This window comes from Macrotis lagotis, chromosome 1 (assembly GCF_037893015.1).
Source record: "Macrotis lagotis isolate mMagLag1 chromosome 1, bilby.v1.9.chrom.fasta, whole genome shotgun sequence".
Lineage (NCBI taxonomy): Eukaryota > Metazoa > Chordata > Mammalia > Peramelemorphia > Peramelidae > Macrotis > Macrotis lagotis.
The window spans coordinates 157,612,870-157,630,759 of NC_133658.1; the positions used below are offsets into that span (position 1 = coordinate 157,612,870).

The 17,890-nt window shown below is 39.2% G+C and overlaps 1 protein-coding gene and 1 pseudogene across 8 annotated transcripts in view; one reads left to right on the forward strand and one right to left on the reverse strand.

Annotated features, from left to right (window-relative positions):
- Positions 1–11,564, reverse strand: part of LOC141517974 (uncharacterized) — a 49,715-nt pseudogene extending 38,151 nt beyond the window's left edge.
- The window catches only part of LOC141504308 (mis18-binding protein 1-like), a 56,718-nt gene continuing 44,586 nt past the window's right edge, over positions 5,759–17,890 (forward strand). For 3 of the 8 annotated variants that reach the window (XR_012473271.1, XM_074209246.1, XM_074209247.1), the window contains exon 1: positions 11,679–11,928. The gene's annotated coding sequence lies outside the window, so the exon portion shown is untranslated. Of the gene's footprint in view, positions 5,846–11,677; positions 11,929–12,494; positions 13,873–17,890 lie in introns of those variants that run through there. The other 5 variants (XM_074209243.1, XM_074209244.1, XM_074209242.1 and 2 more) reach the window with 5 other exon arrangements.

Genomic DNA, 17,890 nt, shown 5'->3' on the forward strand with positions numbered 1-17,890 from the left:
TATCCTGAATTTGACAAACCAACAAAAATGAGCACAATCATCATATGCAAAGAACCGAAAAAGTTTGCATATGTTCTCAAATTTCTATTACCTGGTGTCCCAAGTTGGCTTTTAAACATGTGTATACACATCCATATGCATCTATAATAATTTCAACACCTTGGTTTTAATGCAGTGTTTTCATCCACTGTAGACTCTTGAGTTCAGTTATGACATTGAATTTGAGAGATGAAAACGAAACAATGATGGGAGATATTGGAGTCTGTAAGACTTGCCAGGAGGGACGGATTGGTGGCAGAGGAGATAGTACACCAGCCCTAGAGTCAGGAGGACCTGAGTTCAAATCCAACCTCAGACACTTATTAATGGCCTAGCTGTGTGGCCTTGGGCAAGTCACTTAACCCCATTGCCTTAAATAATTAAAAAAAGAGAGAAATGTGTAAATCCAACATAAGATCAAATGTGACAAAAGATTTATAAATATCACAGAAACAAGACCAACTTTGTGATGTTTTTGTTTGTTTTAGCTTTGACAAATATTTATTTAAACAGATATCCCAAATATATAAACTTACTCTCCAATATGTAGCAGGCATAATATTCCTCCCTCTAGCACTACATCAGCCTCTAAGGAGGAGATTAGATCCTTAATTTAGCTCAGTCCCTATAAAGAACACAATTCTAATTGTAGAATCAAGACTGACAGAAAATTATAAATTCCAGAAAACCACCTAAAACTTAATTTTGTAAAATCTTAGACCGAGAGAAAAAAATTCCAGGGAACTATCATCAATTGTATAATGTCTGAGAAATGGAATTAATACTCCCAAAGCAGGAGCAACTAAAGGACCCAACTAGCCTACTTTTATACTCCAGTGAGGATGTACACCTATGAGGGACCCAAAACCTTTAGAGAACTCGGAAACCCTCTGATATTACTGAGAAGCAGATGTGGAAAAAATTTCTAGTGACCTTCCATGACAAAAGCATGGAAAAATTCCCACTTGCTAACCCAGGAGACAGGGTTAGTGATGTAATTGGGGAGAGACTAAAGAAGTTGAATGTGGAAGCTTACAATAAGAAAAGGAATTGGACAGATCATGAAATGGACAGTGAGTGTGGCATGCACAAGCATTTATGGTATGTTAAAGACCTCAGATATGGTAAGCAAATTCCCTGTGGAGTATTTATGTGGACATGGATTCAAGTCTCACAGAATGAGGAAGCAAGGAATGTAATCTAGACCATGAGGGGTAGAATCTATACTGATAACAGATCCATTGAAGAAGTAAATGTAACTCATATACTACCAGGTACTTGTGTTTAATATTTATGTTATCTCATTGTCAGTAATTCCTTTAGCATAATATAATAATTTATGTTATTTATAACAAATTTAAGCATAATATAGTAATTTCTTGTTTCTCTTTGAATTTAACTTTATCTGATATCACAACTACAGATTTTCTGTATTTAGCTGAAGTATGCTAAATTTTAGAATGTCCTCTCACTTTAGATGTCTTTCTGCAGACACCTGTACTTCCTTATGTTTCCTGTACTTCAGTTCTGCACACATTTATTAAATGCCAACAATGCCATGTATCAAAGTTCCTACCTTCAAGGAGTATAGGAGGATCCAACCTGAGAACAGTAAGTGAAAAAGATAATATAAGGAAAGAGAGATGACTAACTACCACAGAAATCAGGAAGATCAAAACTATGCGATGAAAATGAGAAAGGAAAACATGATAGATTGGTTGGTTCTTGTCCTTCCTTACTGAAGAAGACTAAAATGACATCACTATGTTTGAAACAAATTATAGTGTGTCCTACTGTGGCTGACCAGACCAGTACGAGTTCGGAATGCTCTACCACAGGTTGGGCACAAATAGCTCATGTGAACACCTGAGGTGGGTACTCTAAACTTCTCTTGTTTCCTTTGAGCTGCTTCAATTCTGCCTTCTCATAGACTGCAGCCCCCTCACTGTTGAGGGCACGCCATACAGGTGTCCTGTGCCAGTGTCTCCCATGCTGTACAATCGATTCTAAAGTTGAGACCTTCAGGGTGCCCCAGTATTGCTTCTTCTGACCCTCCTTGTGAGTGTTTACACTGAATGAGTTCTTCATAAAATAGCCTTTTTGGCAAGCATTCTTTTGGCATTCTAACTACATATGTCCAGCCCATCATAGTTTCACTTTCTGTACTAATGTTGGAATGCTAGGCAACTTAGCTCAAGAAAGGACCTCAGTGTCTGATAACTTCTAAGACAATTTAAATAGAAGCAAGTCAGTTTCCTAGCAAGGAGCTGGAAGAGTGTCCAGGTTTCACTGGCATATAGCAATGAGGCCAGCACAATGGTTCTGCAGACCTTCAATTTGTTAGTCTAATATTTCTTCTCTCCCATACTTTCTTTCCAAGCCTCCCCTGAAATTAATTTTTCTGATAGTCATTTTGCCTTGGACAATAAAAGCATGGAAATTGTAGAGGGAACACTTATTCTGATAAACAGATCAAAACAGGCTAGAACACAGAATATATAAAAGAAAAGAAAATGATTTGAATAAGGTATGTAGAGTTAGGTTTTGTTCCTTTTATCTATTCCACAGCCAACTCCCTTTTTTTTTTTTTAGGATTTTTGCAAGGCAAATGGGATTAAGTGGCTTGCCCAAGGCCACACAGCTAGGTAATTATTAAGTGTCTGAGACCGGATTTGAACCCAGGTAGTCCTGACTCCAGGCCGGTGCTTTATCCACTGGGCCACCTAGCCGCCCCTTCCCTTCTTTTTTAAAAAAATTTTTTAAATATTTGAATTTTTTCCAATTTCATGTAAAAACTATTTTTAACATTTTTATTTTTTTAAGTTTGAGTTCCAAGTTCTTCCTTTCCCTTTTTCCCCTTCCCTTCATTGAGAAAGCAAGCAATTTGATATAGATTTTACATGTGTAATCATGGAAATATATTTCCATGTTAGCCATGTTATAAAAGAAAAGACAGACCCACCCCCCCAAAAAACAAGAAAAGTAAAGAAAGTTTAAAAAAGTGTACATTCAATCCACAACTGACTCCATCAGTTCTTTCTCTGGTGCTGGTGGATAATAGGTCATCACAACTCCTTCAGTTTAGATCATTGTATTGCTGAGGATTGCTAAGTCATTTATAATTGCTCACTGAACAATACTGCACTTGCAGTGTACATGTTTTCTCAATTAGGCTCACTTCATTTTGCATCAAGTCATGAGAGTCCAGATTTTTCTGAAACATTCTGCATATCATTTCTTAGTTTTTGTTTTTTTAACAAGGCAGTAGTGTTAAGTGACTTGCCCAAGGTCACACACAATAATTGTATATGAGATTGGATTTGAACTCAGGTCCTCCTGACTCCAGGGTCAGTGCTCTATCCACTGCACCACCTAGCTGACCCTGCATTTCATTTCTTTTAGCACAATAGTGTTCCATCACAATTATATACCAGAACTTGTTGAGCCATTTCCCAATTGAAGGAATATCCCCTCATTTTCTAATTGTCACCACAGAAAGAGCTGCTATAAATATTTTTGTACACATTTTTATCTTTTTGAGATAAAGACCTAGTGGTGGTATTGCTAAATCAAAAAATATACAGTTTTATTGCCCTTTGTTCCAAATTGCTTTACACTTGGTTCACAACTCTACCAATGGTAATATAATGTCCCAGTTTTCCCACATCCCTTCCAATATTTATGGCCATAGGAGAATAAAAGTCTCATTCTGCATTATGAGTTCTGCACTTTCCTCAGGAGGCAGTAGCATGTTTCATCATGGGCATCTTCCATTTGGGCAAGGAGTCTCCCACTTCCTGTTATTGCCTTATAGCCAGCCTTCTCAGATGAGAAGACCTCAAACCACCAGTAAGCTTTCTTACTTTTGCAGGCTGAAAAAAAATTAATTATATAGAAAAAAAAATCTTTCTCCTTTTTCAAAACTTTTAGATATTTTTCTTAGTTTTCTAGGTTTTTTTTAACTGTTTCAGCAATTTTATGCCCCAGCATTGCAATTGTTTCTAAATGAAGCCATTGTTTTATTTAGGTTCACTACACATTTTTTTTCAAAGTAATGAAAATACTTATAGACTCTTAAGTCTTTATTTCATCTTGTGTTATTTTTGCTGATTTAATTTTCCTCTGACTTCAATGTGTTTATTATCCATAATAATGTATATTGTGATCCTTTTAGCTTGAATTTTGGGGTGTTAGTATTGTATCATTTTCCTTCTGGCATTTGTTTTCAGTTTCTATGAATTTATATTTATTCTTGGCAGTGGAAATGTTTAAATCTATAATACTTATTCAAGGTATTGGAAATGATTCTAATTCTGAGGTTTCATTATTGACTTTATTGATTGGGGAGGGAGGACTGGATTATTTCTTGAGAATTTTTTGAATGAATTTTGGCTTATGAATATAGCTAGGTTTATAATATTGTATGCGAAGACTACTTGCTAAAGAAAGCACAAAAAGGAGAGAAATTAATATCTAGAAAAAGTGGACTGTTTGAAATAGATTGATTTAATATCATTGGGACTAAGTTTACAACTATATATATATCATGCCACCTTGACTCTTGAGATTTTAGCAAAATCTGAATGAAATTTTTTCTGAATTTACCATATTTTCAGGACTTCTCTTTAATATTTTTGATGTTGAATGACATATGACTTAGTACTAAAAACTTTCCCCACATATTTCAGTTCCCCTCCAGTATGAGTTTTTAAGATGTTGATTAGATGACTTCTCTCTGAAGGCTTTCCAACAGTCAATACATTCACAAGGTTTCTCTAACCCATGATTTTTCTGATGTCAGAAGAGGGATAAGAAGCCAGAGAATGCTTTCCTATATTTATTACATTAATAAGGTTTCTCTTTGATATGTGTTGGCGATGTTGAATAAGGAACCTTTCAAGTTCAAGGTTTTCCCATATTCATTACATTCATAGTGACTCTCTCTCTAGTATGAATTCTCCAGTATTGAATTGTAGATGAGTTTAATAAAAAAAAATTTCCAAATTCATCATATTTTAGGTTTTTTCATCAGTATGATTTTCTTATGAGTAAGGGATAAATGATTGAAAATGGTTTTTCCACATTAATTACATTCATGATATCCCTTCTTCAAGGGTTTTTTTTTTGTCAAAGATAATCAATACTTCCTTGACATTATCCAGGGGAAAGTGATTTTCATGTTCTTCCTTGAGAAATTTATGCTTCTGAAATCTCTTTTCAGGAACAGGAAAGGTCCTGTCTTTGAGTTTCTTTTAATGAATCTGTTGATTCTATATATTTAAAAATGTTCTGTTTTAGGGGCGGCTAGGTTGCACAGTGGCTAGAGCATTGGCCCTGGAGTCAGGAGGACCTGAGTTCAAATGTGACCTCAGACACTTAATTACCTAGCTGTGTGGCCTTGGGCAAACCACTTAATCCCATTTGCCTGTTGGATAAAAGAGGAGAGGACCCAGAATAATTCATTAGAAATATTCTTTTAACATTAGCCCATCTACAGATTCTGTTGAGTTTGGTCATTCAAACAGGGTTGAATCTATTTAACTGTACTATGAGCTTACATTTATCTGTATTTCCCACAACAATATGAGAAAGTTTTTCAAATGCTTCACTTCCCTCCCACCCTACTCTTCCTCTTTCAGTTTGTTGCTCTAGAGACACAATGTAAACTCAACCTTTATGATGTAAGCATTTGGTAGAGCCTATTGTGAAGCTCACCAAAGGAATGAGTTGGTACAACTCCACTCCTAGCTCAACTTTGTTCATCTCTTCAGAGACTTAATGTTAACCACCTCTCAAAGTAAGACAGGTATACCCTTCTCCTTTTCTCTACCCATGTGCTCCCTACCAGACTCTCATGTCTCATTCAGTCAACCATATGACATTTTGTATTGTATGAAAATTTTAAATTTCCTTTTATTCCTCCTGAAACTTTTGGTTAATATTAACTTCACCTGACCAAAACCTACCACATGTGATGTGAAAAATGTATTTAAGGCCCTAAATATTCCTTAGTAGAAGCTAGAGGAAGAACCTCAGCTGTTCCTGACTCTTTGGATGTACAAGTCCTTATCAATCAGTCAATTTTTGAACCCTCTAAATGTAATTTAATCTGCAACCTGACTTAGTTCACCTATAGTTTGTTTAATGAGTTTTGTTTCCTTAGGGGATGTATAAGATTATATTTGTTTCTGATGACCTCTAGGCATACTAACACTAAAGTATTTACCTTGACCTATAGATATTTCTGTGTCAAAAAAAATAAAATAAGGTTAACCACTAAGTGGTTCAGTAGATAGAGCACTAGGCCTAGAGTCAAGATGACTTGAGTTCAAACTTGACCTCAGATACTTATTAAGTGGGTGACCCTGGGCAAGTCATTTACCTTCTGTTTGCCTTAATCCACTGGAGAAAGAAATGATAAGCTGCTCCAGTATCTTTGAGAAATCCCCATGGAGAATATTGGTGTACCTGGATTTATGATTTTTGATGAGAGATAAAATTAATTTTTACTGATCTTGGCTTTCTAGCTCACAAACTATACCTTTCATACAGAATCACAGAATCTCAGAGGGGTAAGAGATTTCAGAAAATGATTTAATTCAACTTAAACCCAAAAGAAACCTTTCTTCCCCTATACCACCCCCGAATAATATAACATATGATGGTCCTAAAGACTTCCAATGGGAAGGAATTCACTAACTCCAGGTAGCCTGTTCTACTTTTCGATTGCTCCAATCATTAGGAAGCTTTTCAAGACACCAACCCTAAATTTACCCCTCTACAATTTCCACCCATTGCTTTTGAGTTTGTCTTTTTGGTCCATATAGAAAGACAAAAAAGCTATCTTGTTTCCCTTCCTCCAGTACTTGACTCTTGTCTTCTCCATACTAAATATCCACAGTTCCTTTTATCTTTGGACTCAAAATCCTTCACCAACTTGATTGACATCTTTGGGACACTCTCCAGCTTATAGCCTACCAAGAGAGTGGCACTCAGAACTGAAAACAAAACCATATTGGCCTGATCAAAGAAGAATTATCACCTTTATTTCTGGAAGCTATGCCCTTCTAAAGGCAGGCCTAGGTTAGTTTATTTATTTTTTGGCTGCTACACTGCATTATAGATACAGATTCATAGATTTAGAACTTTAAAGTACCTCAGAAACTAAACTACCAACCTCCTTATTTTACAAATTAAGGTCTAGGGAGATTAAGTGACTAGTTCAAAGTCACAGAAATAATAAGAGGCAAGACTTGAATCCAGGTTCTATGACCATAAAACAAATACCCTTTCCACTACTATATTGCTTCCATACATTCCGTACAATATTTACTCACATCATCAACATCATCATCACTTGTTGCAGTTTATTGAGTTTCAAGTTCACTAAGTACTCTTTGTTGTCTAAATACCTCTTGGTTAGAAGTTGAATTTTTGAACTACAGTGTAAAATGTTATATCATTTTTTTAGGTTTTTGCAAGGCAAATGGGGTTAAGTGGCTTGCCCAAGGCCACACAACTAGGCAATTATTGTTTGAGACTGGATTTGAACCCAGATACTTCTGATTCCAAGGCCAGTGCTTTATCCACTACACTACCTAGCCACCCCATAAAATGTTATATTAAAATTCAGCCCAGTGCTCTACCCTATCAAGATCCTTTTCGGATCCTTACTTTGTCTTCCAATATGGTAGTTATCCTTCCTGATGTTAAAGGAAAAATTCTGGTTCAGGTCTTACCCTGGTCAATTAAAGGCAAACTCCAGATATAAAACAGAATTTAGGTTATTGGCCCCAGGGCAGCCAAATCCAAGCTCCAATCTGCTTTTATAGAAAGTATTAGAACAATTTACAAATGAAGACCAGACAATCCTGATTGGTAAACATTTTAATGAAGAGATGGAATGTGTCATATCATCTCCTCCCCAATGCAGCATCTTTGGAAGATGAGATTAGTTTCCTGGAGATGTGAGATAATATTAGTCTAAATTAGGGTACCTCAGCTGCCTCCTGCTGTCTGACTGAGTATAGTACTCAAAGGCTGAACAAAGTGAGAATATGGGGGTCACTCAGATTATATTTTTCCCCGTGGCCTGACTTTGCACACTGCATTGGATAACTTGAAAATATTATCTAATAAACAAGCCACACACATTCCTTTATCTACATGTCCCTTCTTACTCTGATCATTGCTGGGTGTTCTCTGACCTGACAAGGCTTGTGAATATCTATCTGATTCATTAGGACATGTCATCATCTAACTTGATGGCACTGGTCTCATATTTTTACAGGTCACTCCTCTTCAAATCCTTATTTTTCTTCATTGTCTTAAGATGATGCACATTCTGTAGAAAGCCTTTCAAGATCCCCTTGGTTATTAGTATTCTTTCCCTCTCTGAGTATCTTTATGTGCAAGGTCAGGTCACTGGACAAAATACAGTCTGAGTGAGCCCCATATTTTATTTAAGTTGAATGTAAACTTGGTAATACTGGTTCTTTTTGGTTTTAGCCCCAAGCACCTAGTGAATGGTGAGTACTTAATATTTTCTACTCCTATTTGAGGTAGTTTTATAAATGCAATCTATGTTCATAGAGCATAAAAAGAAATCAAATAACCATGAATAAATCTTTTATGAAACTGACATAAAAAACCCAAGATCCTCAACAAAAAAAAATTGAGAAAATGATTCAAGGTAATAAATCCACAAAAATCACTTATAAATAACTGTACTTATAAGTCTCTGTATTTATAACTGATATTCTCCTCTAAGACTGACTACCTCCCTTCTTTTTATTCTATATGGACTCCAAAGGATTGTCCTGAAAGTCTTAGTACTTAGTTTTAAGATTTGATGACTTAAGTTGTACTAAGACTTGTGGGACACCCTGAATCTATTTTTTTCTTTATCTCTGCCTCTGTCTGACTATATGTATATATAAATATGAAACTATATGTATATAAAATATATATGTATATATAAAGATGGACACACACACACATACACACATATATCTATCCAAAATTTCGTTACTGTCCTTTGTTTTTGAACAATTTCACTACGTTAGATTTTTCACTATGTCCAACTATCCCTGGTCAGATCTATACAAGTTCGGCAAATAGTCCAAGTGATTATCTGGGATAGATTCTCTACACTTGCATATTTCACATTTCCTTTGAGCTGCTTCCATTCTAATTTGCTCATAGAGTACTGGTTCTGTGCCAGTGTCTCCCATGTTGCATAGTCAGTTCCAAAGTTCTTAAGAGAGACAGACACCTTCAGGGTGTCCCGGTATTGCTTTTTCTGACCCTCTGTAAGCATTTTCCCTATGTGAGTTCTCCATAAAATAGTCTTTTTGGCAAGTGTACATCTGGTACTCTAGGGTGACCAGCCCATCAGAGTTATACACTCTGTAGTAGAGTTTGAGTATTTGGCAGTTTAGCTTGAGAAAGGACCTCAGTATCTAGTATCATTTTCTGCCAGGTGATCTTCAGCATCTTCCTAAGACAACTTGGGGAGCAATTCAGTTTTCTGACATGGCACTGATAGAATGGTCAAGTTTCAGAGGCATATAGCAATGAGATCAGCAAAACAGCTCTGTGGCCCTTCAGTTTGGTGGTCAGTCTAACTCTGCTTTCCTAGATTTTATTTTGAAGCCTCCCCAAGAATGAATATGTGTGTCAACCTCATTTTCAATGTGCATGTTCCAGAGAGAGAGAGAGAGAGAGAGAGAGAGAGAGGAAAGAGGGAAACAGACAGACAGAGAGAGAGACACACTGTGTGTCTGGTTTTCACCATTTAAATACGAACTTCTTGAGGGGCGAGGATAGACTTCCTTGACTTTCATTTGTATATCTACTGTTTGTCATTTATCAGATATCTATGTTCTTAATAAACTTGGACTTAAAACACTGACAATAGAATACTGAGTATTTAATACCTGCGTCACAGAGTTGTTCCTTCTGAGAATCAAATGACACAATGCAGGTAGAACCCTATAAAATGTTGGCTATCATAATTTTTAATGAACATATAATTTATTGCACATATTTCCCCCTGAAATTTCGAATGGTTATGCAGTTGAAAATTATATACAAAACAAGAAATAACCTAAATGTACATTTGACCTGGCATTATATGTTGTTTTTTTTGGCAAGACAATGGGGTTAAGTGACTTGCCCAAGGTCATACAGCTAGGCAATTATTCTGTCTGAGGTTGGATTTGAACTCAGGTCCTCCTGACTCCAGGGCTGAGGTTCTATCTACTATGCTGCTGAGCCGCCCCTGACCTAGAATTTTATACACACTATCTAAATAATTTGGAGAAAGCAGATAACTGTCATAAAACATCTACCTCAGAGGGAGATAGTTAATATAAAAATTCTGTTCTTTATTCATTTTTCTTTGTGTTGAGCATACTGGTGTTTGCTGTTTGCAACAAAAAATAAATCTTGAGCAATTTAGTATAAAATTTTCAGTCTTAAAATTAAAACATTTATTTCATAAAGGGTAGGGAATTTTAAAAATGAAACTATACATAAAGAGAACAAAATTTAAGTAAGTACTTTTATGTTAAGGATATGCTCTTGATCATATCTTGTCTCCAAACCATATTATTATAAATTGTTCACTTGGATTTCACATAGGTATCTCAAACTCAACATGTCCAAAACAGAACCTATTGTCTTCCCTTAAAATCATTCCTACTTTGAATTTCCCTCCTCCCTGTTGGGGTTGCTAGTTGGCTCAGTGTTTAGGGTGAAGGGTCTGGAGTCAAGAAGACATCTTCTTGGGGTGGCTAGGTGGTGCAGTGGATAGAACACCAGCCCCTGGAATCAGGAGGATGTGAGTTCAAATCTGACCTCAGACATTTAATAATGACCTAGCTGTGTGTCCTTGGGCAAGCCAATTAACCCCATTGCCTTGCAAAAATGTAAAAAAAAAAAAAAGATTCTTTAAGGAAACATTGTGAATTCAAATTAGGTCTCATACGCTTTAAAGTTGGGTGGACCCGGGCAAGTCACTTAAGTACTGTATGTCTTAGTTCCTCCTCTGTCAGTTGAGCCGGAGAAGGAAATAGCAAACCACTCTAGTCTCTATGCCGAGAAAGAGTTGGACACGACTGAACAACGATATTTTTGGTAAGAAAACCAGAAGTGGAGTCACAGACTCGGCCATGATGAACATCGCACCCAGATTCACATGAGTCTCGTGAAATCTTTCGTTCTCATTTGTTATCTGTAATTGACTTTACGTTAACACCATCTCAAATCTTGTCTCCTTTTCCTACCACAACCGAACACTCTTCTAACATCTTATAACTCCTGAAATGGGTGCTAGCAGTCTGTGTGCGTCCGATTTCTGTCCCCTTCCCGAGCGGTCTGCAGCCTGGGCCTGCCAGAGCAGAGGGCGCGGGCAGGGCCCGGCTCGGCCGGCACTTTCTGGACCCTGGCAGCGGCCTATCCGTGCGCGCATGCGTGTGGCGGCCTCGCTGCGGCCCGAGCGGGGCGCTGCGGGGGGTGCGCATGCGCACGCGGCCTCTCCGTGGGCGTGCGGAGGGGTCTACGCGCATGTGCGCGTGTATGAGCGCATGCGCGTGTCCGCTCCGGGCCGCGCGCCCAGAACCCGGGGGAGCCCTGTGGGCGCGGCTGCAGCAAGCCCCGACCGGGCGCGGCGGGGCCTGAGGACGGGCGGCCCGGGCCGGCCGGCCCTGCCCCTCTCCGGCCTCGGAGACTCGGGTTTGCGGGAGGGGGCTCGCGCCCCCCCCCCCGCTTTCCTACAGGCGGGCGGCGTGACGTCATCACGCCGAGACGTCGGCCCGGAGGCGGCGGCGCGCGTTTCCGCAGTTTGAACTCGGAGCCGAGGCGTCTCTGGGGGAGGCGAGGAGCCGGGTGAGTGTGCGCGCCGAGCCGAGGGGCGCGGGCCGGGCGTGGGGGGCAGCCTCTGGCGCGGCCGCGTGCGCCCGCGGGAGCCGGGGCCGAGCGCGGGCCACGCGCTGCCCCTCCCCGAGCCCGCCCTCGCGCCCTCTGCCCCCGAGGCGCGGGTGGAGGCCCAGGCCGGGCGCCGAGCTCTGGCGGGCACCGGCGGCCGGGCGGGCCTCGGCCCCGGGCCGCGCCGGCCGGCGCTTTCCTTGCCCAGCCAGACCTTCGGCGAGATGAAGGCGCCGTCCGGGAGCCAGAGCTTGTATCCGGCCTCAGCGGGCCTGGGGCCGGGGTGCCCCGGAGCGGGCCTGGAGGGGCTTGTCCCCGAGCCGCCGAGAGGAAAGGGGGCCGGAAGTGGATTCTGGAAGGCTTTCAGCCCGGGCCGAGAGCCCCTAGAGTGACGGAGGGCGAGTCGGGGTGGGCCAGCCGCCCTGCCATCGCTGCCACCCCAGGCGGGGCCTGCGCTCCACCGGGGCGGAAGCGAGAGGCCGCGGCCAGAGCTGGCTTGGGGAGGTGCGCCTTAGTGAGAGGAAGAGGCCAAAGGGAATTAGGGATAGGGTTGGAGGTCAGCAGAGCTAATAGGAAGATGTTTGAATCAGTCAATCAAACACTTAGCTCAGGCACTGATCTAAATCCTGGGAATACAAAAAGGATGCAAAAGAGAACCCTGGGGGCGGCTGGGTGGCTTGGTGGATAGAGCGCCCGGCCGGGAGTCAGGAGTACCTGAGTTTAAATAGGGCCTCAGAGGCTTAATGATAATTATCTAGCTGTGTGGCCTTGGGCAAGCCACTTAACCCCATTTGCCTTGCAAAAAAAACAAAAAAAAAGATAACCCTGTCCTCAAGGAGCTGACACTCTAAAGTAAAATACATACAAAGTAAACTATATTTATTGTAATTAAAAAGAGGGGAAAACATTGAAATTAAGAGGGTTACAGAACATTTTCTGTAGAAAATGGAATTTTAGTTGGAAATGGGAGGTCAGGGAAGAACATTTCAAAGTATAAGGAAAGACAGAAAAAAACATGCCTAGAGATGGTAATGAAATCCATTGAAGTTGATGGAGATCATCAGGTGTATTAGTATAGAGAGAAAAGAGAAGAGGACCCAGAACCAAAAACTATGTTGTTCAGAAGGTGTGATCTGAATTAGGATCAGCAAGGGAAATTGAAAAGGAACTGTCAGTTAGGATAGGAAGAGAAACAGGAGAAAATGGTATCTTGAAAACCCAGCAAAGAGTTTTATCTTGGAGAGGATTATTAAAGGCTGTAGAGATAGTCTTAAGAGAATGAAAATTTTAAAAAGGCCATCTGTGAGTTAGCTCAATGGTAACTTTGTAGAGAATAATCAATCTAATGATTGATTGGAATGATAACATTGGAAACTATATTTTAATAAGTTAATAGTAGTGAGAAAACAGGCACCCTTCATAGATTTTTTCAATGGAGATATACAAGATCATCACTTGAACAGGGAAATATCAACTGGATCTTTTAATTTATCATGACTCATTTAAAAAATATTTTGTTTTAATCAGCCAAAGTCTGCCTTCTTGTGTTTCATTCCCAACCCCCCCCCAAAAATACACCTAGAAAAACAAAACTGATTATAAACATGTAAAGTCAACCAAAACAAATTTTCACAATGACCTTATCCTTAAAAAATTTTGCTTCATTTTGTCAGGCCTGAACCCATCCTGACCAGCTTGGCTGGGACCAGCCTGCCCCCCAGACCACATTCGGTTTGGAATTGGTTGGTGAAATGAGAAAAATGTAGAAAACTGAATACACCCATCCAAAAGGACACCTCACCAAGGAGAGGAGGGAAAGAGGAATGAGGGTGGAGTTTGGCCCCAACGTGGTCACTCACCCTCTTCACAATTCGCTCTGGCAAACCCCAGGCATTTACTTTGTAGGTGGGTCTGATCAGGGTCCTGTAACTAATACAAAAGTGCCGTCAGCACAAGGCGGACTTCATCCACGTCTTTCCTCCCTTTCTAGCCACGTAGGTGCCAGGGTTGGTGCCATCTTGTCTTCCCTGAGTCCCTTCTTCCCGGACATCCTGTTGCAGTTTGTCACATTTACCCATCTTCTGAGCCTCTTATCTCTGCAGTCTGGACTAGAGGAACACTGACTTTGGCCTGGAGAGTCTTGGCTCAAATTCCTCTTTGAAAAGGTCACTGCAGACTCAGAATACAGTTTCAAATAAAATAAAAAACAGGACTTAAAAAGTTATCCAAGTAGGTACACAGTGCAGAAAACCCTGGACCCGGAGTCAGAAAGCCCCAGGTTCCAATCTGGTCACAGGAACCTCCTAGCTGGGTGACCCTGGGCAAGTCTCTCAATCCTGTTTGCCTCAGTTTCCTTAACTTTAAAATGGAGTGAATAAAAACACCTCTCAGGACTTGTTGAGCTATTTATCAAGGTGTTCTGCATGTCCCTCAGGCCTGCAGGTCCCTCTGCATCTCTGCCTGCTGACCTTTACATTCTAACTAGATGCCTTCCTTTTCTGGGAGGCCTTCCCCCACCCCCCTTCATTCCAGGTCTTCCCTCTGTTCTTTAATCCCTTATTTTTGTATTTCTTTGCTTGTTGTCTTCCCCATTAGATTGTTGAGCTCCATAAGGGTTAAGACTTCTTTTTGTATCCCCAGAGCTTAGCACATTTAGACATAGTAGGTGTTTAGTAAGTGTCTAGTAAGCAGCAGGCACTACATAATTGCTTATTCCCTTCTTTTCCCCGCTCATAGGTTGCTGTGTTTCTCATCATTAGTTCTCTGGAATTATAGCTTGTTATGAATTTGAGACAATATATAATTATACACATATGTGTGGTATATTATACATATTGCTCTGTACATACAGTTGTAAACTCTTATCAGAGTTTTTTATATATGTATATTATATATATACATATATATACATATATATATATATATATATATATATATACATACATACATTAGTAATCTGTCTTACTCATCTGATCCCTGATTTTATGGACACATCCTCCAATTTCAGTTTTTTGCCACTTCAAAAGGAGCTATAAATATTTTTGATGTATATCCTTAGAGCTGGTTTGTTTTAGGACTAATCCCTTCCCTTAATCTTTTACCTCTCTCTCTTTCTCTCTCCCTTCCCCTTCTCCTTTCCTTTATATTTCCGTTAAGTTAAATGTTTTCCTGTATCCCAACAGTATTTGTGTGTATGTGTATTCTTTTTTCTTTAGACCAGTTCAGAAGAGTGTGAGGTTCTCATGTCTTCTCCCATCCTCCCTCCCTGTTTGTAGAGACCTCAACTTGAGTCCTGATATTTTAAGCTCATTTTCCCCAACCTTCCTTTCCCTTCCCCCTTCTTTCCTTTTAAGATCAAAAAGTCATAACTGAATCAGTCCCAGGCTTTGTTTAATTAGACTTTAGAACCCCCTGATGAGATGATAGAGTTCAGAGAGGACCATCTCCCCATATTTGAATATAAAGTTTATCCTGGTTTAGTTCTTTTGTATTTGTCTTCACTTCTGTATTTGTACTTCAGAGGTTCTCCATAGCTTTGACTTTTTCATCATGGAGTAAGGGAAGGGAGTGTGTGTGTGCGCGCGCGCGCGTGTGTGTGTGTGTGTGTGTGTGTGTGTGTATACACACATAGTTGTGGGATTTTTTGTTTTTGTTTTTATTTATTTTTGCCTACCATGGGCCAGCCTCTGTCCTAAGTGCTATATACAAATTTTCATTTCATTTGATCCCCACAACAACTCTGCAAGTTAGATGTGTTATCTTCATTTTACAGTTGAGGAAATTGAATGAAACAGAGGTTAAATGACTTGCCCAGGGTCACATAACTAGTAAGTGTCTAATGTCAGATTTTAACTCCATCTTCCTGACCCCAGGCCTAGTGCTATATGTACTAAACTACCTCATTGCTGGGAATGTTTAAAAGTTCTCTATTTCATTACAAAGCCATTTTTTTCCATCTTTAGGATTATACTGAGTTTTGCTGGCTAAGTTCATCTTAGCTGTAAGCCCATATCTTTGGCCTCCTAGAATATCATATTCAAGTTATTTCTTCCATTATCAAAGTAGTTCCTAATTTTGCATGTGATCCTGACTTGACTCCTCAGTACTTGAATTCTTTTTGTCTAACTACTAATAGAAATTTCTGGTTATAATGTTCTTAGAAGTTTTCATTTTGAGGCTTCTTTTAGTAGGTGAATGCTAGATTCTTTTTCTACTTTGGTCTCTGACTCCGAGAGCTATGGGTTGTTCTTCTTAGATTTCTTCAAATACAATGTCCATGCTCAAATAGTCCAGTGATTAAAGTTTTTCTTCCTTGATCTTTTTTTTAGGGTAGTTTTGTTATGAGATATCTTTTCTTCTGTTTTCATTAGCCTTTTAGACTTTGTTTTTAATATTTCTTGTTGCCTCATTAGCTTCTCTTTGGTTCATTCTAATTTTCAGGAAGTTATTGGGGAAAGTTTTTTACTTCTTGTGCTAATGTGTTAATTATCTTTGCTATTCTTCCATTGCTTTCTTTATTTTTTCTTCAGGGCTCATTTCATTTATAAAAAAATATTTAAACTTTAAAAAACAAAAACTCTTGCTTCATCTCTTCCAGGAATTCTAGTTAAATTCATGCCCAAGCTGTATTTTTCTCTATGCAGTGTTTGTAGATGTTTTAAGAGTCATTCTATTTTCCTGGGTTTTACGGTTTTGAGTATCTCTGTCACAGTAATTATTATGGTGATGGTGTGTTGGGGGTTTGTTTTTTTTGGTCAGTTCTTCCAATTTACTTCCAAGTATTTAACATTTGTTAAAGGAAGATCTGGGCTAAGTTCTGTTTTCTTGGTATTATGTTTTATTCTAATATCTCGGGACAACCTGCAAGCTTGCAGTACTCCTAAAGTGGTCTGATCCAAGTTTGATTACTGTCCCCTGATCTGAGCTCTGCAAATTTTTCACCTGAATTTCTGTAAAAGGGTAAATGCTGCTAAAATCTACTCCTTTCAGCCAGCTGGTAAGCTCCTTAGTTAGGAGAGAGAGAGTTGTAGGCCTCCCTGTATTCTGGGGATTCCTTATGGTCATTGCTATGGAGGCTGGGCTAGATGCTGCTCTGAGTCTGGGGTCCACACCACACCTCTGCTGCTAGCTTCTAAATTTCTTGCTCACAACCCAGGGCCTCCCAATCAGGAATGCTACTCCCCTGCCTCGTCTTCCCTGGTTCTGTGACCTGGAACTAGTCAGTGGGTGTAAAGCTGCCAAGTGGCAATTGTCTGCACCTTGATGACCCTGAATGAGCCTGAAGGGTACACCCATGTCTCATATTTACTGATATTTTAAGGCTATATATATACATATATATATATATATATATATATGTATATATATATATATATATTTGATTTGTGTTACATAGCAAATATAGGACTACTTCAGATTAGGTTCATATTAATAAACTAAAATTAGTGTCTTTTGGGATCATAAGCTCATAGATTGATTTACAGCTGGAAGGTACTTTAGAGTTCATGTAGAGTTCAACTGCAACTCTTGGAAATGAGAAACCTGAGATTCAGAGCAGTTAATGACCTAGCCATTAAATGACCATGGTCAAACAAACATCTAATGTAAGAAGAATTAAAATGTGTTTCTGATTCCAAGTCTGATAGCTTGTCCACAACATCATGATTTTCACTTGACATCATTTTTTTCACTCATATTCTTTTTCAGTATTAACTGATTTATTGCATTCATCAGAATATTGTCCAGACTTTATTTTTCCACTTTAAATCTGACTGGTTTAAACTTTAGAGTGGTGCCAATAATTATATATATATATATATATATATATATATATATATATATATACATATATATATATATATATATAAAATGATCCATGATTTCCTTGGTTTGAGTACTTTTTTATCAGCAAAAGATTGTAACT